Here is a 21,259-nt window from a genome sequence, read left to right as displayed (position 1 = left end):
CGCATTTTCTCAGCTTAAGCAGATACTTGCAGCCAGGCATATTCAAGAAAGTATTGTTTAAAAGATCTGCTAAATGAACTGGCATAAAAAAGCCTGTGCTAAATACTCTGCTGCAATGTTTTGGATCATGAAATAATTATGAACAGAGCAAGGTCAATGACCAAAAATCTGTTTCCTCCTTACTGGTTTTCTGGATAAAATTATACTCAGGTCTAATGAAAGATATGTCCCACTCCAAAACATGTCCAACTATCTAAAATTAAAATTCATTCACCGTGAGTTTCTCTACATACAGCTCTTCCATGGTCAAGAGACACAACTTAGGACAGAAGTAAAGAATCAGAGGAAGAGCTTCTAATATGTCATCTGCATAAAGTTTCCTTAAAATTGTGATATGTTTTCAGCTTTGATCCAATCAATCTACTCTCAAATTTTACAGATGCTGTAAAGCCTTTCTATTTTCTAAGGAGCCTAGGAAAAAGGATCAGAGGGGGGCTTCACCTTTGGGAACTATGAGTGACTTTTGCATTGGAGAATGCTGGAAGAAAAGAGTACACTAAATTTGTTTTTACTGATACATGTTCAAATCCCTGACTCTTGCCAGGCTCTTTTTAGATCGCATCAATCAAATTAAGTATGGTAATTACACATAAGTGCATGCCAGCAAAGGAACTGACTGCTAAATGAGATGTAGAACATCAATGACTGGCTATGGCCTGTGCAATGCCTCCAGTCAGGGTTAATGAGCACAACAGATCCCTCTGGCCTTAAAAAGCTGCAAATGCAGGTAGAGCATCTTGTTTGTTTGTATATGAAATACTGGAGAGCAGATGTTTGTCCATTCAAATCCCACTACAACAGTTTAGCTCTTTATGATTTTTGGAGGAGACAGCCGTTGCCACAGAAAGCAGACTACCTTGATGATACACAAAGATGGAAAGATGTGTGCAGTCTTTTGACTTAAGAGAGGAATCCATCTTACCACCTTCCTAGTGCCTTAAGTTGGGAAGCAGATTTGGAACGGTGGGGATGAAACTATGCCTTATTCTTACCACTAAACCATCAGAAGCTCTAGCCATCAGTACCAAAGGTAGAAAAAGAAATATTATTTCAAGAAGGAACAATAATAGCAACATCTGATCTCTACAGTGATAACAAGGACAACTGAAAAGAGAAAGCATTACTATTCTGCCTTACTATCAGATTGTTTTAGCAAAGAACAGTCAATACAACTGTTTTTGCATTTCAACATCTATACTACTTTGAGAAAATATATATCACTGTATCAATCTATGTATCATTTTGAAAATAAAAATACACTGCAACTGGGTAGCCTGGTGTGCTGGCTTTGTGTGGCAGGGTTTTTGGTAGCAGGGCAGGGGACTACAGAGGTGGCCCCTGTGAGAAGCTTCTCAAAGCTCCCTGGGCTTCAAGTTGGACCTGCCTCTGGCCAAGGCTGGACCAATTAGCAACATCGGCTGCACCTCTGATAACATATTTAAGAAGCAGAAACTGAGAGAGAGTGAGGGACTTTGAGAAGGAGTTATGAGAAGAACACCTATGCAAACACCAAGGTCAGTGGAAGGAAGAAGGAGGAAGGGGTGGTGCGCTGTAGCATGGACCTTGTATCCCATGGTGAGACAGCGGAGCAGGGCCACCCTCCCTGACACACATGGAGGTCACCAGAGGAGCAGAGATCCACCTGCGGCATGTGGAGAACCCCCAAGACTCTATAGAAAGAAGCCTCTGCTGTCACAGTTCATCACTGAGAGGACTGCAACACGTGGAGGCGACCCACACTGAAAAATCTTGAGAAGAATGCATCCTGTGGGGAAGACTCACAGCTGAGAGTCTGTAAAGGAGTCTCCCATAAGAGGGATGCCATATGAAGCAGAGGAAAGAATGCAGAAGAGTGCTTCCCCTCTCACCCTGGAGGAAGCAGCAGCAGGCTGACTGCACCACCTCATCCCCTGCCCTTGTGCCACTGGGGGAAGAGGCAGAGATATCGGGAACAAACCTGAGCCTGGGAAGAAGAGAGGAGTGGGGGGAGGTGTTTTTATGTTATGGTAACATTTCTCACTGTCCCATTCTGTCTGTTAAGCATCATTATAGTTAATGTTTTGAATTAAAGTTGTAGGTGCGTATGCCTGGCCGTGAACCCTCTGTGTCACTGACAATGTAAAAGTATCATCAGCATTTGGGTTAGAAGATTAACGACACCTAAATTAATGACGCACTTGTGTTAGAAGACTAACGGCGTCTAGATTAACGATGACTAAAAACAAAAGAATTTGTGCTTGTTAGGGAAGAAACAGATAAGAAGGTGTGTTGGTTTAAGCCCTGCCGGGACCAGAGACCACATTGCCACTGTCCCTCCCCCACCCTCAGACACAAGTAAGGCACAAACGCCGGGTTAAAATAAGAAGAAATTTAATACAACAGTGTAATAAACAATCTGAACAACAACAGTAGCAATGATAACAATAAACAGTAATAACAGTAAACAAGACAAAAGATATACAGATAAATACCTCAATGGTTACAGACAGCTCGCTCATATGCTTCCCACAACCAAAGCCACAAAGGAAAAAGCTTCCCACGCTGCCACGCCCGGACTTGACCTCAGCATGGTATGAATAACCCACCTGGAGATCCCTTCCCCCTCTTTGCTGGGGAAACTTAACCCTATCCTAGCTGAACCAGGACAGAAGGGATTCTTTAAAATAACAAAGTAGAAACTTATCTACCGGCTGCGCATGGTTAGTAGTCCTTATCCAAAGTGCTGAGAGGAACTAGTTTTTTTTGAAATGAGCATGCGCAAGAGCAACACACGGATTTGCTGTTATTTTTAGAATGTACAAGAACATATAAGGACTTGTTTTTCTAATAAACATGGGAGCTTGACTGTTAACCATATTGGTATGTGTCTTGTCTCACAACCTTGTCCTGCAACATATGGCGCCTGAACAGGGACAATAAAGAAGGCTTAAATGCAGAAGGCTTCAATGCAGAAGGCTCCAAAATATCGCTGAAGGCAATACTGGGAGCTTGCACGCGGGAAAGTAGGAGGAAGTGCTGGAACGTAGAAGTCCTGCAGGTAAGACCGTGATAGAAAAAGACATGGCACTAGGACTGTCGTTAAGTATCCTCTCTGAGAGAGGCGAAGAAACAGCTCTTAGCAATCTTAAGAAGCTCACTGAGTGGGCGTAGCAAAAAGGGCATTTTAAAGAAACATGGAAGATGATGATAAATGCTTTGCAAACTATGAAAGCTGAACAAAAGGTAGCTGCGGCGGCTGTGGAGGCTCTTACAGCATCCCCCCCATCAGAGTAGAGCCAGTCGAGACTCCTCTGGAGAAGGAGGGGCCAGTAACATCACTGAATGAAGTGTGTCAGTGTTGCCCAGCGTAAGTGTGTCATCAGTGTTGGCTGGCAGTTCACTGTACCCTCCCTTCCCAATTGACAATAATAGTAAGAACAACAAGGTTAAAAAAGAGGATGATTTAAACAAGATACTAGACAAGTTGCAAAAGACAGAAATATCAGTAAAGAGCTGTGCTACTAACAATTTACCACCTAGTTACAGTCCAACACCACCATCAGCTGTAATGCCATTAGAGCAGTCTCGGCGGAGCCATTGGTCTGGGGTTATTCACAACATCATTCTCGAGGGAGACTCACAATCAGCAGGAGCACTTGCACATTCCCCACTCACCAATCGGACAGGCCATTGTGGAGCATACGCTAAAACGTCTATTACAACAACAACAACAATAACGACAACAATGGAAAAAAAAAAAAAGAAAAAAGGAGGAGAGAAAAAAAGAGTAAAAAGGAGAAAAGAAAAAGAAAAAAAGAGATAAAAAAGGAAAAAAATGGGGAGATGCAGGGTATCAATTTACACCTCACGAAAGGCTAAATAAGAAATTATATATCATGAAGCTTTTAAAATTTTCCCGTCTCACAAGTGCCACCAATATTGTGTCATTTCTCATCACAGATACCAGATCAACAAGAAGTCCAAAGCAAAGCTCAAGTGTTAACAAAAAACCTAGAAAGTGTTAACTAGGAAGGACCATTTCCTTTAATAACCTGGGGAAGAGGTTATGCTTGTGTCTTCACAGGTCTCAGTCTCCAGTGGTTACCGACAAGGTGTGTGCAACCATACCTGAGTCACAAGAGGCAGCCAGCACTCAGGATCCAGCTGTGGGTGCTGTGGATGCCCCTGTGCTGACAGTTCACAGTCTCTTCGACTGATCATTTAAGCAGAATGTCTGGGTAATGTTTGATGCTGCAACAGGACAAAATACACTACAGTTGCCAACTCTTAAAAGAGAAAATGCTAACAGTAATTGCAACTCCTTACTGAAATATACAGGCTTACTAGTCACTAGTGAAAGATGTAGCTTAGACAGAATATAGTTATCAATAAGGATAAAAAGCTATAAGAATGTGTATTCAACTTTCTTTGCTAAGCAGTATTAAGAATTAGGAACTCAGAGTGTTTTACCTTATTAGAAACTCCCTTGGTTTTCCCCCCGAGTGGTTGCCAGGCTCTGGGTGGAACCCAACAGGAAGATGAAATCAGATGTTCCCACTCAAAGAAAAACGCCAATTATTTTGGCCTGTTGATTTAGAGGCTGGACCTGCTTGCAGCAACTTTGGATGCCTTACCTACGGATGGACGCATCATGCAGGATTTCTGATTTGCAAGGAAGGGTACTCTGAATTCTCAATGCACCCAGGGTTCCCTAGCAATTGCGGATCTGAGTGTTAGTGCTTTATTATCTTTGTGCTGTATAAATCTTTCTAACCACTCTCAATTTATATTTAGGCAGTATTAGTAATTGCAAGACAATACGCATAGCAGGATTATTGGAATGCTGTCTTTTTCTTCTGTTGAAACGTTGTCTATCTTGTGTAGTAAATAGCCTAGAGACCTTAATAAAAAGAAAAGGGGGAATTGTGGGTGCATATGCCTGGTCATGAACCTTCTGTGTCACTGACAATGTAAAAGTAACATCAGCATTTGGGTTAGAAGATTAACGACGTCTAAATTAATGACGCACTCGGGTTAGAAGACTAACGGCGTCTAGATTAACAACGGCCAAAAGCAAAAGAATTTGTGCTTATTAGGGAAGAAGCAGGTAAGAAGGGATTCCTTAAAATAACAAAGCAGAAACTTATCTACTGGCTGCGCAACGTTAGTAGTCCTTATCGAAAGTCCTGAGAGGTACTAGTTTTTGAAATGAGCATGCGCAAGAGCAACACACAGATTTGCTGTTATTTTTAGAATGTATAAGAATATATAAGGACTTATTTTTTTAATAAACGTGGGAGCTTGACTGTTAACCATATTGGTGTGTGTCTTGTCTCACAAACTCGTCCTGAAACATAAAGTGACATCTTTTTTTCTTCCCCTAACAAACCTGTCTTTTGCCTGTGACCATCAATGGGTAAGCAACCTCTCCCTGTCCTTATCTTGATTCCTGAGCCTTTTGATTAATTTTTCTCCTTCCCAGTGCTGGGGAGGAAGGGGTGAGTGAACAGATGCACAGTTCTCAGTTGCCCTCTGGGCTCAAACCACACACCAGGGGTTATCCTTCTAAAATTATATGTTTAGGTATATAGAAAAGCAGATTTTTCAGTGACAGACTCATATAACCTTGCCTTCATGAAATCTGAGTCTTCCTGCAGCCTATTGCTTCACGTCCCAGCTGCTAATCTACTCTAAGGCTGAAATGAAGCAGATGAGTGCTTTATTATGGCTATGTGTATACACACATAATCCCTCCTGTACAATCACAGAATCACAGAATCGTCTAGGTTGGAAAAGACCTTGGAAGATCACCTAGTCCAACCATTAACCTAACACTGACCATTCTCAACTACACCATATCCCTCAGCACTATGTCAACCCAACTCTTAAACACCTCCAGGGATGGGGAAATCCACCACTGCCCTGGGCAGCCCATTCCAATGCCCAACAACCCGTTCTGTAAAGAAATACTTCCTAATACCCAGTCTAAACCTTCCCTGACACAACTTGAGGCCATTAACGAAGTAACAAGCAATAGGACAAGAGGTAAAGAGACTCCAGCTCTCTGCAGCTTCCTTTCAGGTAGCTGTAGAGGGCAATGAGGTCTCCCCTCAGCCTCCTCTTCTCCAGACTAAGCACCCCCAGTTCCCTCAGCCGCTCCCCGTACGAACTGTGCTCCAGGCCCTTCACCAGCTTCGTTGCCCTTCTTTGGACACACTCGAGTAATTCAATGTCGTTTTTGTAGCGAGGGGCCCAAAACTGAACACAGTCATCGAGGTGCAGCCTCACCAGTGCTGAATACAGGGGTAAGATCCCTTCCTTGTCCCTGCTGGCCACGCTATTGCTGACACAAGCCAGGATGCCATTGGCCTTCTTGGCCACCTGGGCACACTGCTGGCTCATATTCAACTGGCTGTCAATCAGTACCCCCAGATCCCTCTCTGACTGGCAGCTCTCCAGCCACTCCTCCCCAAGCCTGTAGCGCTGCTGGGGGTTGTTGCGGCCCAAGTGCAGCCCCCGGCATTTGGCCTTATTGAAGCTCATGCAGTTGGCCTCAGCCCATCGCTCCAGCCTGTTCAGATCTCTCTGCAGAGCCTCCCTACCCTCGAGCAGATCAACACTCCCACGCAACTTGGTGTCATCTGAAAACTTACTGAGGGTGCACTCAATCACCCCATCTAGATCATCAATAAAGATGATCAATAAAGATCATCAATCACATATCCACCCTTCCAGGAAGACAAGAGAAAGGCAAAAAAGGAAAAGGAAATAAAAGATTTGTCTCTAGATGAAAAATGATGTGGTTTGTGATAGGCATTAGTTCCCTGTGGAAGGTCAGTCTACATTCTTGGCCTGGGAAAGCTCACTTAGAATGGGTGCTTTCCTTTAAATTAATCTCACAGACTTGATTCTATTACCTGGTTTCCTAGCTAAAGGACAACAGAAGCAAAAGCAGGGTGTGGGTAAAAGCTCTGGCTATATCCAGCTGCAAGAGAAAGTAAGAGGGAAAAGGAACAGAAGGTATTTGTTTAAGTTTCTAGAAGATACTAAGGTTGTATGTAGCTGCTACACTACAGTTAAACATGCAAGAATGGGCAAATTTCCAGATTAAAAAAAAAAATCTTAAAGAACCCAGTTTCATATGCTTTCAATATGAAATCTATTACGGCAAGAATAAGAGAACGACAACTTCTCTAGGAGCAAAACTTTCCTATGAAGAAATTCTTCAGGACAGAACAGTCTTGCAGCACGTCCTGAAGGCTAACCACGCCCTTGACTGAGAAAAGGAGCAAGACTCATCAGTAAGGACTCTGTGGAACACAGGTCACCTCATATAAAAGTATGGGCTTTACAGGAAAGTAGAAGGAAAAGCAACACCTGTGTTCCTGCAGAATGACGCTTACTGTTCCTTTTCAGTGTGTCTCTATTGTCCCATAAGGTGACCAAGCATCATTGTGCCTTCATTTCTTTATCTGTCAAGCAGAGACAAAGGCCAGCAGAGTTACCTGCAGGAAATTTGAACAAAAATACCAGTTTAGTGCAAACAATATGTAAAGATGGAGACTGGTAAAGTGGCAAATAAAGAAGTCTTCCAGGCAGTGATCTGAATTGCTTGGCAAGGTGGATACAACCAGCAATTTCCCATAAATAATAACCTGAGAAAAACCTAAATAAGCCATAGGAAGAATGAGATAATTTCCACTTTTGAAATAGTATTTAACATTAACATTTCCTTAAGAGGATGGGCCCCAAGCACAAGGCCCTTACACAGAAAGAGTAGACACTGCTGCCAAGTTCTGTTTCAAGGAGTGTCAACACAGTTCTATGAACTGCTTCTTAGAGAAGTCCCTCCCTCTCACTTGCTGATCCCTCCCCAGCCCTCACCATGCACTCCTATAGTTTTCCCAATAATGCAGTCACAGCCACAGGTGAGTTAGGTGAACTCAGCAGCCTGACAAAACTAAGATACCAACCACACCCATGCTCCTGTAAAAAGGAGACACTTCCTCCATAAAATCAGCAAGTTGGTTTGTCCCACTCTCCAACTACACAACTATTTAAATTCAGTTAAAGAGGAGTAATTAAAAATGGACAGGCACAGACGACAAGGGAGAGAACAGCACTGTCCCTTTTGCAGGCATCCAAATTTGGACTACACCCAAGCAGGGTTTGGATACACTTGTGGCAACAGGAGGACAGGATTGTTCCTCTCCACAGTGGCCAGTTATATCAGGTTGGGTATGGGTACAACATAAAACACAGAGTCCCATGGTGACAACCGTTAAACAAATGTTAACTCTCACCCATGAGTCACATTCTTCTTGCACCAACTTCTGCTGGCGCCATTTGAAAATAGGTTGATGAAGATTTGAACAGCTCTGCAAAGCTTTCAAAAGACAGGCTATAACTACTTTCTCACATCCCCTTTATTTCAGGCTGCCAACAACACAAAACACAGTCCATTTGATTTTGATAAAAATAGTTACAGTGAGGCTAATCATGATGAACATCTATCCCCTAGATAGCGTAACTATCATGTGCTGCACTGTATTCACGAATAACCCTAGCTATATTTACAAAGACCAGGAAGGGTTTGTACTATGTGCTATTTCTGTTTGCTTTGGAAGCCATACCAAGGGCTCCTCCTACAGCACTACTCAGTTCCTGTATGTTGAACAAAGTTCAACACAGAGAAGCAAGCTCAAACAGCCATGCTGACATGGAACATAAGTCCACACTATGCAGCAGAGACATAATTTGTACCTGAATCGGAATAGTTTCATGCTCGCCCAATGAATGGTGAGAGCAAAGACTTAGAGCAAAGCCTGATCTACAGTAACACACCAGGAACATCCACCTTAAGGCCCACTCTAACTTCTCACTCATTTCTTAATGTGCCTCCTCATTCTACTCAACTCTACCAGAAGAGGTACCAGCAAAGGTATCCCTACCACAACCTCCAATGATGGCTTGAGTTGGACAGACCTTTCTGCAAACTAAAACCACATTAAATTCTGGTATTTACCAATGATGCAAGTGTTGAAGTCATGAATATTTTGAGTTTTCTTTTTCTATTTGCAGATGATGTATGTACAGAGAAAGGATACTCTTGTGGCCATAACACAGAAAACTGCATTAATTAACAGACGGTCTGGATTCTATTTTGTTTCTCATGTGCAAAAACAAACCCTACAGAAAAAAAAAAAAATGCTTAGGGTGTGCCTCAGTTACCCTGCATGAAAACAAACATATCATTCCTGTACCTAGCAAGTCATATGCACAAAGAACCTGGACTCTTAAAAGAAAAGATACTGAAGTAGTATTAAAAAATTAACTCATTCTGAAAATTAATTAGTTAACCTCACCCCCGAACTTATGAAACATGTGGTCCCTTCTTTGTCACTGCACTCCTCTGAGCTGCCCATTTGATCAGACTGGACAAGTTAACTACTTCAGTCAACTACAGAAGAGGCATTAATCTGTATATTGTGGATTTGGAAGGGTGTGTGGCAAGATAAGCCACTCGGATGTTTTTCACTGTTCAAAGAACAGGGTTGAAGTCTCATTCTGATTTCAGAAATTGAAGGAAAATATATGGGGAAAAAACTATACAAAAGACAATTAAATATTAATATACTGCAAGTGGCCAAGTTGGGCAATAACATTTCCAAGTTGAGCTACCCTGGCAAAATGTGGCTATTCTGAATCCAGATGCAAGTATTCATTTGAATGACTCCCCAGGCTATGACTACGCATTCTGTTGCTCATATGCAAATAACATTAATCAGCTTTCTTTTAAAGTACTGAAAAATAAGACAATGTTTGGAAAGTTTTACCAGTTTCCTGGTAAAGACACACATAATATCAGGAATGTAGTCTGTCACATCAATAGAAAACAAAGAGAGAATACTTCTCAATTTCACAAACCACTAGGAAGCAGCTGCTCTGCTATATTCTGTTCACTTCTGAAAATATGAAGAACACTAAAAAATAAAGAGAAAGTAGTCTAATAATGTAGTACTAGTACAGAATCAAAAACATTTACATGTGATTTCTCAGATGATTAATTATTGCTTTGATTGAGTCTTTACATTACAACTTGCACACATTTATAAAAAGAAAACCAAGTACAATCCCTTATTTTTGAAGCACCCCTGGCAGTCAGGTATGTGCAAAAACTAGCACTTTTTACACCACAGATCATGCCACAATTAATATTGAGCCCTACCTCCCTAGCCTAAATATGTAATAAAAATTTAATTACTCTCTCCAGAACTACGATGATAACACAGGGATGGAAGCAAGAGCTGGAGGCTATTTTGGGGGTTTGGGCTTTCTTTTTACATCCCCTTGAGTAAAATCTTGCAAAATTACGGAAATTCAGCAAATCCTGAAAGCACAGGGAAGCTGCTCTGCTGGCAGTCTCCAGGAGGGAAGGTGTGCCCTCCCATTCCCAGCATGCCCAGAGCTGCAAAGGTCTCTTGGGGTGGTTACCAAGCCTCAAGCTGCTTTCCTCTCCTTTGGGTTATTCCTTGTGTTAATAATGCCAGCAAGCATCTTCATCTTCCAATGAACTGGTGTGAGAGACGAGAAACCAGGCCTGTGAGAAACTAAGACAAACAACCTAGGAAAGCAAAAGTTGAGGCTGATTGAAGAAATGCCTCAAACACTTGCAAGACAAAACTCTGAGTCACAGGGTGCATTCTGTGGAGGCCGAAGCTGATAACGCTGCCCGATGTAGCTGGGGGAGAGAGCCCTGTGGAGACAGGACGGCTCTCCTCTGGGGCACCTGGGCAAATTTCAAGGGCCATGTGTCCGGTGAATGAACTTTGCTTCATTATCCACGAAATGCATATTAAAGTTAACACCCCTCAATATGCTAACAAGGGCTGTCATGATCATGCTAATTACATCATCCCATGAAACACCTTACCCCTCCCCGTACACGGGATACGTAGGTCTGTGGGTCGACCTAGGGGACGGACCCAAGGAAAGTGAGCATAAACCAAAGGGGAGAAGAAAGGACTATCTCTCTCTCTCTGACCCTCTCTCCCTGCCGCCCCCCCCCCCCCCCCCCCCCCCCCCGGCCATCTGGAGAGAGCAGTGAAGCGAAGAAGACGGATGCCAGCAAAAAAGACGGCCGTCTCCTGGAACCCTCGCCGGCGAGATCAGCGCAGGAACCCAGACCAGTGATCTGTATTCCCCCATTCCCTCTATCTCCCTCTTTTCCTTTTTCTGTTAAGAAATGCAAAGCATATTATATTGCTCACCATAATTTGCTCTGTACTTAGCCAATTATCATGTGTTCAATTAGTACATCGTAGGTAGTTAATAAATGCTTGAACTTGGAGACTTGTTGTCCGCTCCAATTGAGGATTTGTGAATCTGAGTCACTTGTCCCCCTCGTCTGAGCGGGACGTGACAACTGGAGCTGCAAACTTTATTCTGCTTCCCTATGTGATGTACCTCCCACCCCAGCCTTCAACTAAATTATGCTTTGCCCCTTTAAAAGTGTTTTCCACCCAGATCTCAAGGTACTTTGCAAAATCAAAAAAATAAAACATAAAACACATCATCTTGGCAAAGCAAGCCAGCATTGTATCACCACCAGCTATGAAGGGAAGTAAATGAACCCAGGCTCAATCCTGGGAGGACTCTGAATGTGTATGCTTGTGACTTGGACAATCGCATGCTTTGCTGGGCAAAAAACTGGCTGGATGACCGGGCCCAGAGAGTTGTGGTGAACAGAGTTAAATCCAGTTGGTGGCCAGTCACAAGTGGCGTCCCTCCCACAGGGCTTGGTTTTGGGGCCACTCCTGTTTAACATCTTCACTGATGATCTAGACAAGGGGATCGAGTGCACCCTCAGCAAGTTTGCAGATGACACCAAGTTGGGTGGGAGTGTTGATCTGCTCGAGGGTAGGGAGGCTCTGCAGAGAGATCTGGACAGGCTGGAGCGATGGGCTGAGGCCAACTGCATGAGCTTCAATAAGGTCAAATGCCAGGTTCTGCACTTTGACCACAACAACCCCCAGCAGCGCTACAGGCTTGGGGAGGTGTGGCTGGAGAGCTGCCAGTCAGAGAATGACCTGGGGGTGTTGATTGACAGCTGGCTGAACAGGAGCCAGCAGCGTGCCCAGGTGGCCAAGAAAGCCAATGGCATCCTGGCTTGTGTCAGCAATAGCATGGCCAGCAGGGACAAGGAAGGGATCTTACCCCTGTACTCAGCACTGGTGAGGCCACACCTCGATGACTGTGTTCAGTTTTAAGCCCCTCACTACAAAAAGGACATTGAATTACTCGAGTGTGTCCAGAGAAGGGCAACAAAGCTGGTGGAGGGTCTGGAGCACAGTTCGTACGGGGAGCGGCTGAGGGAACTGGGGGTGTTTAGTCTGGAGAAGAGAAGGCTGAGGGGAGACCTCATTGCCCTCTACAGCTACCTGAAAGGAAGCTGCAGAGAGCTGGGGATGAGTCTCTTTAACCTATTAGTAAGAGACAGGACAAGAGGGAATGGCCTCAAGCTGTGGCAGGGAAAGCTTAGACGAGATGTCAGGAAGTATTTTTTTACAGAACGGGTTGTTGGGCATTGGAATGGGCTACCCAGGGAGGTGGTGGAGTCCCCATCCCTGAAGGTGTTTAAGAGTAGGGTCAATTTAGAGCTTAAGGATATGCTGTAGTTGAGAACTGTCAGTGCTAGGTGAACAGTTGGACTAGATGATCTTCAAGGTCCTTTCCAACCTAGATGATTCTGTGATTCTGTGTATAAGCAAGGGAAGAACTCAACTCTGCCTTGTAACAAGTATCTACAGCGGTCTGAGAAAGAGACCCCTTCCAACTCCACCCATTTAGTAGTAGAAATATATCCAAGTTAACATAAAGGCTTACTTCACACTCTCCACATATAATTCTCAAAATCTGAGGACAATTTCAAACAGATTTTAGAAATGGGGAAAGCGAGGCACAACAAAATTAATCAGAGCCACCAAAATAAGAAGTAATTTAAATAGTCAACTATGCAGCACCATACCAGCATCTGAAGCACAAAGTGGAATGTGCAGGAGCTTCCAGAAACCTGAAGGAAGAGATGAGACAAGGAATTGCCACATTGGCCCTGGTTCTTACCTTGAGTTTAGTATTAGTCAGATCAGGTCAGCACTGGGGAAAGGCAAGCTGTTTCTCTATCAAGCCTTCATACAGATACACGTCTGAAAAATAAAATGCATGCAAGTAAAGGAACATAAAAATGTTTCATGGAATCCTATTTTTAACACTAAATGGCACAATGAACTATGGGAAAAACTAGAATTACAGCAGGAAACAGAAAAAAGCTCAGTTGACATGAGCCTGCGGTTTTTCAGAGGTGCAACTGCAGAGAAGCTCTGCCTACTTACGCTGAGCCCTGACGCTTTCAAAGCTGTTACTGAGGAAGCACATTCTTCACACTCTTCTGGAGAAAAACAAATGGATTCTGACTACACTATCAGCAAAACAAAAGGAGTCTGTGAATTCACAAGGTTTTGCATGCACCTGCAGGGATATTTTACTAGGGTGAAGCCAGCAGATTTTACTACTGGAAATTTCAACTGCCATAGGGATCTACTCAGAAATCACAGAGCAGTATCAGAGTATAAACATGCATTTGAGGCTGCACAACTGGAAGTCTCGCAGCACCTTGCTTGTACCCGTCTTTTTCTCCTGAAAAACACGTTAACCTCTGTTCTACCAACTGTAGTTGCAGAGTCCTAAAATAGCCAGCCTCGCGGAAGGTAGAAGCAAACATCTCCGAGTGCTTTTTCATCTCCACTGACTATAGAGGACAGTTAAGATTTCTAACTGGCTTGGATGTGCAACTTTTAAGCATGCAAGGGTAGGTAGATTAATCCTGCCTAGCAGCTGATACAATGCCAACTCTCATTGTGATGAGAGTACCTGAAATTAATTACTGGATTTCGTAGTTTACTTCTGCTGGTCATCACAAAAGCCTGTAACTGTTGACCATGTCTATAACAGATTTCTCAAACACTTTTAGAAACCCAGACTCATCAAATAGTAGTCCTACAGCAAATGGATGTAACAGTTAAAATATGTTCCAAGGGCCAAATGAAGCAAACCAAATAGGTGGTGTCCCTCCCCCACCCCCATCTGCACCACAGAGCATTGGACTCTCCAGCAAAGGAGGACTGGGCAACTGCCTAATGTGGATAGATCCAGCTCCTACCAAACTTGAGACAATTTTAATCCAACTGTGGTTTAAGCATCTTGCCATTTTTACATCCTTTAACTCTGGGCACCTCACAAAGAATAAAAAATATTTTCCACAAAGAAAAAAGACGAAGCTCCCTCTATACAGTGTTTGCTAAAAATACCTCTTTGGAGACATTCTTTGCCAAATAAGTGCCAAAACTTCAAAGCTTAATTATAATGTTAAAAATATTTGTAGTGCAAGTTTGTTATGGTTTTTGTAAAGCGTGGCTGGCAGATAGCATCTTTCAGCTCAAAGACCAGGCAATAGCTGGAAATAGCTCTTTGGTAGCTTACGTGAAATGAGTCAGTGCATCTCATTCCAGTTCTAGGTAAATCAGAAAAATCACATCACAAAAGCATCTGTAAGAGTCACTTCCTTTGTTGATACCATTCTAAAGGCCATGGGCTGAATAAGGTGGGGAAAATGAATTATCCTCCTCAAAATAGCACGCTCCTTCAAAACATGCATTGCTTTTAGCTAGCATCTTTGGTGAAAGTATCCCAAATGTGTTTTTACAAAATATCAACTAATCTAAATATTTATTTAAGTAATATATGTAACCTCACACTTTCTTAGTAGGAAACACTAGGACCTGCTGACTTCTAACATGCCAAAGACATGCAAAAGGAGAGCATCCAACACAAATATTCACATCCCACATGCTAACTGCATTTCTGCTTTCCAGAGCCAACAAAAGTTTAAAGAGCTCCCAAGTATTTTTCTTCAAGAAAATTTAGGACAGAAACTAGGCTTACCTTGAATAAAACCACTCAATTTCAAGGACTTGCATTTGCCTTGTCTTTTGCCAGTAAAGGGGCATAAAGCAAGTAATACAAACTTAGAACACTAAGAAAAAGTAACAATATTTTAAACTCTGCTTTAAGAATATAGAGTAATTTTAAGAGGACACAGATAATACGGGATCAAAATCTTTGACCGTGAACATCAGTCTTCACTTCTCATAATAAATCCCCATGCTCACAGAAAGTATCATATAGATCCCAGTGAATTAACTTTGCTAGAAAGCAAAGCCATATGTGTCACAAATACAATTCAGAGCAGTAGTTTTGAAAAATCAGTTGATTAATGAATTTGAACTTTGTTGCACTCAGATAGCACAAGGTAACAATATAAACACAATATTAGGGGATTGGTGCTGCTCAGTAAATTTAGAGGTGCCAAGTTCAGAACAGAGAATGTGTTTCATTCAAAGATGAAGGCCCCCCTGAATTCTGGTGCTTTATAAACAGTGCTAAACTGATTGAACAATGCCTGTGAAGTATGCAGGGTCAAATGTGATCAGCATCTCAAAGAGCACCAGATCTTCCAATATTGAAAAAGTACTTATAAAAAGATCTTCATACATTCATATATTCTCTCTCTGCCTATCCCTTCAAAAAATGCCACAACAGAGGCTGGATTATCCTTTGTCAGTTCCCGCTCCCTCAAAGTATACCCCCAAAATTCAATATGGGTAGTATTTAGCAAGATTTTTAGTTTGAGAACTATACCCCCAAATTCAATATGGGTAGTATTTAGCAAGATATTTTAACAAAAGACTCTCTTGCTTAGAAGCAGCATTGACTGAGGTACCAAAGGAAGCCAAGAATTACAAGGAAATTCTTAATTATTTTATCCATACATCAGTCATTAACAAATATTAATTTAGATCTCATTAATCTGGAAAGCCATGCATCTGCAGCTTCCTTGTAAAAAGTAAGGTTAGCCAAATTTTATTTCCATTAAAAATCCTACACTCTTGGTCAAGAACCAACTTCATTCCTGTCCTATCCAAAAAAGAAAAAACAAGAGGAAAAAGCATATGCAGGTGCAGCACTTGTTACACCACAAGCAAAACAGCCCCTATTTCTCTCCCTAGATGTACATACACTGGGAGCCTACTTCTGTAAGTGACTTCATCTTGTAAATCAGATGCTTTGTTGACAAGATGATCACCACCCAGAAGGTGCAGCTTCCTTCTATTCAACACTCAAAGCACCAGTTCAGATGTTCCAGACAGAAGTCTGGCCTTCCATCCAAGACAAATATGGAGCTTAATCTGCACTGTTTTTAGCAATATCTGGAGAGGATTCACTTTACAATTCAAGGAGAATGGGGGTGGGTAGACTTTACTCAACCAACATTTTTGCCTTGCCTTGGCAGGCTAGAGAGGGAGGGAAAGCACTTATGATTCCACAGTGACAAGAAAATCTCATCATGCATTCTTCAACTGCACACAGGCAGATGCAGATTCACTATCACGCTCTAATGTCCTAGTAAGAATACAGAAAATTTTATCCTCTTAGTCTGTATAGCAGCATTCTTTAAAGACAACAGGACTGCTTCAGAGCATTTAAGGTGAAGAACCAAGAAAATACATTTATTGAGAAAATTACAGTCAAATAGACACTGTCAAGACTAGTTTCAAAAGTGAGCTTCTACATGGAAGAAATACAAGGAAAATAAACAGGTTTCAGTGTTCTGATTTTTTTTCTTTTTAAAGAGAAATAGTATAATCAAAATTGTCATAATTCTTCTCATGCTGCCTTTGCTCCCTAAACAACACAGACTCATCTCATGCCTGGGGATCAAAATCCAAAACTGAGATGGGACTGTAAACAAAAACAAAATTAGCTTTCAAATATTACTGCTTGTTTAATAAAAAAGGCAGAGGGAAAACTAGTCAAAATTACTTACCTTTATTAGAGTATAACAATTGCCCCCCCAAGTACCTCATAATTGCTTCCTTTTTCATTTTTGACTTTCCACTATTCTTTCAAATGCAGTGATTTAAAGTACACATGAAAAAAATGGATGTGTATCTATTTTTTTCCTAAATGATGCTTTTGATTATAAAAATTATTTTACAAAGCAGAATGTTACTTTGCTTCTTTAAACAGATAATGGTCAAGCATATTTCTTCACTGTACCCTCCCCATGGTCAGAGTTTTGCATTTATTGATGAGTGAAGGTGAAGGCAGCAGCATTTTTGTCAGGCTCCAAGGAAACTCTTTCCTAGTTTCCAACAAAGGTGCTCAGCAAAGTTTTTCTGTCAGCAGCTCAACGTGCTCAAACTGATTATCTGGTGAACACACTATAATCCTCACCTGGACAGCTCCATCCTTCCATATGTTAGTACCATGCCAGCACAGCTGAAATCCAAGTTTTCACCCCACACATTTGATCTCCTGTAAACACTACCTTAGCTACATGGCCTCAAATCTTTCAAGACAACTTTGCATTTTCTTGTGAACCTGGGGCTCACAGTGACTTCCCTGTGTTCCTTCCTGTTGAAGGAGTAGATGCATGGTGCCTCTAAACACTACTCATTACTAGAGAACTAGAGCTGGTCAAGAAGTAGTGCATGCTGCAACTAAGAAGCTGAAAAATTCCAATTTCTTTGAAGATTAGCCAGCAAAGCTTGAAAAATCAAAAGCATTCCACTTCGTTTTTTTCTCTTTGTCACTGGCTCATGGAGAAAGAGACAGAGAGAAGAAGAAAGGGGAGGAAAAAGATTTAACAGGGGGAGGAAAGAATTCCTTTTTCTACTCTCTTCATCTTCCAAACCAAAAAAACCTGGTTTTGTTTTTCCAGATCTTTAGTTCCCTTCATCTAAAAAGCTGTCCTTCTCAAAACTGTGTAATAAATTACCTGTAATTCATTTTCTTACCTGAAACTATTTCTGGAGATGATTGTTCCTAATACCACAGCTCACCATAACTTAGTGATTGACCCATGGTCCACAGACACTATCAGCAGTGTGGGGCAGGTCAATGGGCAGGAGTGTTTTTTAACCAAAGGTGCACAATGATTTAGGAGTACGCTGTGGCTTGACAGTAGTCCGTGATTCACTTCACTTGAGAACCACAGCCTCAACTTCTGTTGCTGTCTAACCACTCCAGGCTTGTATAACTCAGCCTCAGAAACAGCTGTAACACTCAGATTCAGCTGAAGAATATCAGAGAGAGATTTACTTGACTTCAGTTCACATGTATCTAAGCAGATACTAAAGGTCAATTATATTCATGTTTTATACTACACATGTATGTTTTTATTTCCTCTGATGAGGATCCCCCTAATGTAATGCCTGTGTTCTGCACTTTGGGCTTTTCAAATACTTTAAAAGAGTCTCTGCTCTACAGATTTTCGTCTCGCTGTAATTTTGCCTGACTTCAAGTTCTAGTGGGAACAATTCAAAGCATAAGCAATTTACAGGAAATTATTCCAGGTGTTCTTAACATAATTGCTTTTTAATAAAGAAAAAAAAAAAACCACCAGAAAAGTCTCTAATTGCTACTTATGCAACTGAACAGTGAGGTCACAACATCCGAACACAAGTGGGCTAAGATGCTCACATAATACATATTTTATATGAACTCTCCTTCTCTGTTAAATGAAACACTTTGAGAAGATAAACAGGACCGAATAAGCAAAGAATCTCCTTACAATAATTAAGCATATGAGAACCATCTGATACACTTCAATATAAAATTGTCATCTATATACTTTGCTCACAAAAGATCTGAGAGCTGGATTTATGGAGAACTGTTTTAATAAACCCTGCTTCTCTGCAAATTAGACATTACTTTATAAGATGCTATCTATGCCTGTTAAGATCGGGGAAGGGCTAAACAATTAGACTTTACTAGAAACTGTATTGACAATATGAGGGTTGTTTTATTTTGTTCCCACCCCCCAACTTGAATGTGAATATTTCCTTTCCTACAGCATTTGCAGAAACCAAGATTCATACTGTAAATAATTTCATGAAGTGAAGGAAATAAGTTGCCTGCTTTCAGTTTAAAACTTAATCTAGTAAGAGAAATTTTCTTTAGGCACAAAAAAAAAATCCCTTTTGACTTATAAAAGCAAAATATGGCAAGTCAGCCATGAAGAATATCAACTCACCAGCTCAACTGGAGTTCTTTACCACTTCAGTGGACTAACCAAGCACAAACAAAACCATGTGACAAAGATGCACATTAACAACACCAGAACCGATAAAATTCCTTTCTTCCACCTTATCTTGACAGTAAGAATTCGCTGTGATGCACTAAACTGCTTTCCAAGACACATCACCGTACAATCTGCACCATAAGACAACCTTACTTGGTGAGTAAGTCTCATCAAGTGTATTTGCTACACAACTATCTGTTAATCCAAAGCCATTACTCCACAAAACAGGAATGTGCTTTAACAGTTGTAACAGCTTTAACAAACATGTAACAGCCATGTCTTCCACTGTCTTTCATTACTGTATGATTGCCTAGTGTCCCATAAAGAAGCTCATATACAGACACAAAATTCCCTCATAGTTCCAGATGTTACAACTTGTTAAATTATACTTTCAATTATTGTTACACAGACTTCATTCTCCATATTCAGTTTCTACAGTTTGTAACAGGTACTCCCATTAAATCCTTACCTTGTTACTGAATTTGTTCTCCTTTTTGCTCTGCTAAACACTAAATACCACAAAACAGAAGAATCCAGTTATCTTTAACTTCAAGAACCAACCGCCTTTGAACAATGCAGTACAACGCTTTTGTCTGTGGAGCCAATACAAGTTTTCCTCTTCATACAGAACTCAGCATCCTAAAAAATTAGTGACATTTTAAGTGGAACAATTCTTCCGTCATCAGGCTGGTATTTGGCTGGCATTCTGGTTACCTCCGTTATAAGGCACCAGTGAGAGGGAAGAGCTGGGAACACATTATGCAACTATTCATTGCAAAAATATAATTAAAACAAATTTTAAGAAATGTCTGTAATAAACACTTCTCCAATATACAAGACAAGACAAAAGGCACTTAATATCACTGGACTAGGGTCTGCTATTTCTACCTGGCTAATTTGGAAAAAATAATTTTTTCCTGAAAGGTTTTTCTCAGTTTTTACGGGAAGAAGTGGAACAGTTAAGCTCGCGAGCTGCCTTCTCCACATTCTGGTTCAGATCTAGCTGATTTGCCAGAGGGGGAAATTCTGCACTGGGAAATAAAGCGGAGATACCACACCACACCTATGTCCTGTCACCCTCTCCTCTTGGAAACCTAAGATGGCTAATCAAACGTTCAGCTTCAAACAGTGGTAAGGGGGTTCTGTGGCTAGGCAACCTGCATTCTGGCTGGCTTGTACAAAACAGCTCTCCTGAAGACAATGAAATATTGTCTGGAATTTAACTATCGATTCAGCTACAAGTAGATTCATTTTTTTACTAGTGCACTCATAAGATGACAGGCTTTCCACCAAGTGAAGCTATAGGTGTTCTGGTATTACGTGGTAGTTAAAACAGGCCTCTCTCATTATTAGATTCAGCTCTACTCATTCTGGAAGAAACAAAATACAAAACAGTGATCTATGGGAAAGGTTCACTTTATCAAGCGAGTGACTGAGTTATCAAACAAGTGACTGAGCTCAGATCAGTAGTAGTGTTGGCAAATTCAAGGTTTGCCTACATGGCAGAAGCAAATTTACCTTGGAAATGAACACCGTCCCTGGAAATCTCCTTTTCCACAGAGCAGACCTGAGAGTCACCAAATTGGCAGTGGTCTGGCAGGAAGAGGACACATATGTCCAATGTGGCAGTTCTCAGTGATGCTGACAGTTCGTGGTAGAGTACAAGTGTGCTAGATAAGTTAACTCGCTCTCTGCTGCAACTGGCACAGGGAGACAGAGCCTAACCTAGTACAACCAGGAGAGCCCCCTAAGCACACACAACTCCCCACTTGTATGAAGCCACTTTTGCCAAACAACTTTCTTTTGCTGTTTGCATTCTTCTTAGCAGTAGCTTCAGCATAGCCGTGTGTCTTACTGAAGTTATGATGTTCATTCCCTCCCCACCCCCAGTTTAAACTCCTGTGTATGGAAGCTGACTGTATTTCTAACTCCTATGGCTCAGCACGATCCAATATCTTAATTTTAATTGCACCCAGCTTAAGCACAAATGTATTTCTCATTAGCATTACACTACTATAG

The 21,259-nt window shown here is 41.6% G+C and overlaps 1 protein-coding gene across 5 annotated transcripts in view; it reads right to left on the bottom strand.

Annotated features, from left to right (window-relative positions):
* Positions 1-21,259, bottom strand: part of STK38L (serine/threonine kinase 38 like) — a 59,206-nt gene that overhangs the window by 33,942 nt on the left and 4,005 nt on the right. For 4 of the 5 annotated variants that reach the window (XM_074902371.1, XM_074902370.1, XM_074902373.1 and 1 more), the window contains exon 2: positions 13,162-13,244. The exons of the other annotated variant lie outside the window; for it this stretch is intronic. The gene's annotated coding sequence lies outside the window, so the exon portion shown is untranslated. The remainder of the gene's footprint in view (positions 1-13,161; positions 13,245-21,259) is intronic. 5 annotated transcript variants of the gene reach the window in all.

Source organism: Athene noctua, chromosome 3, assembly GCF_965140245.1.
Source record: "Athene noctua chromosome 3, bAthNoc1.hap1.1, whole genome shotgun sequence".
Lineage (NCBI taxonomy): Eukaryota > Metazoa > Chordata > Aves > Strigiformes > Strigidae > Athene > Athene noctua.
The sequence above is the reverse complement of the archived record's forward strand: the minus strand, read 5'-3'. Positions and strand labels throughout refer to the sequence as shown.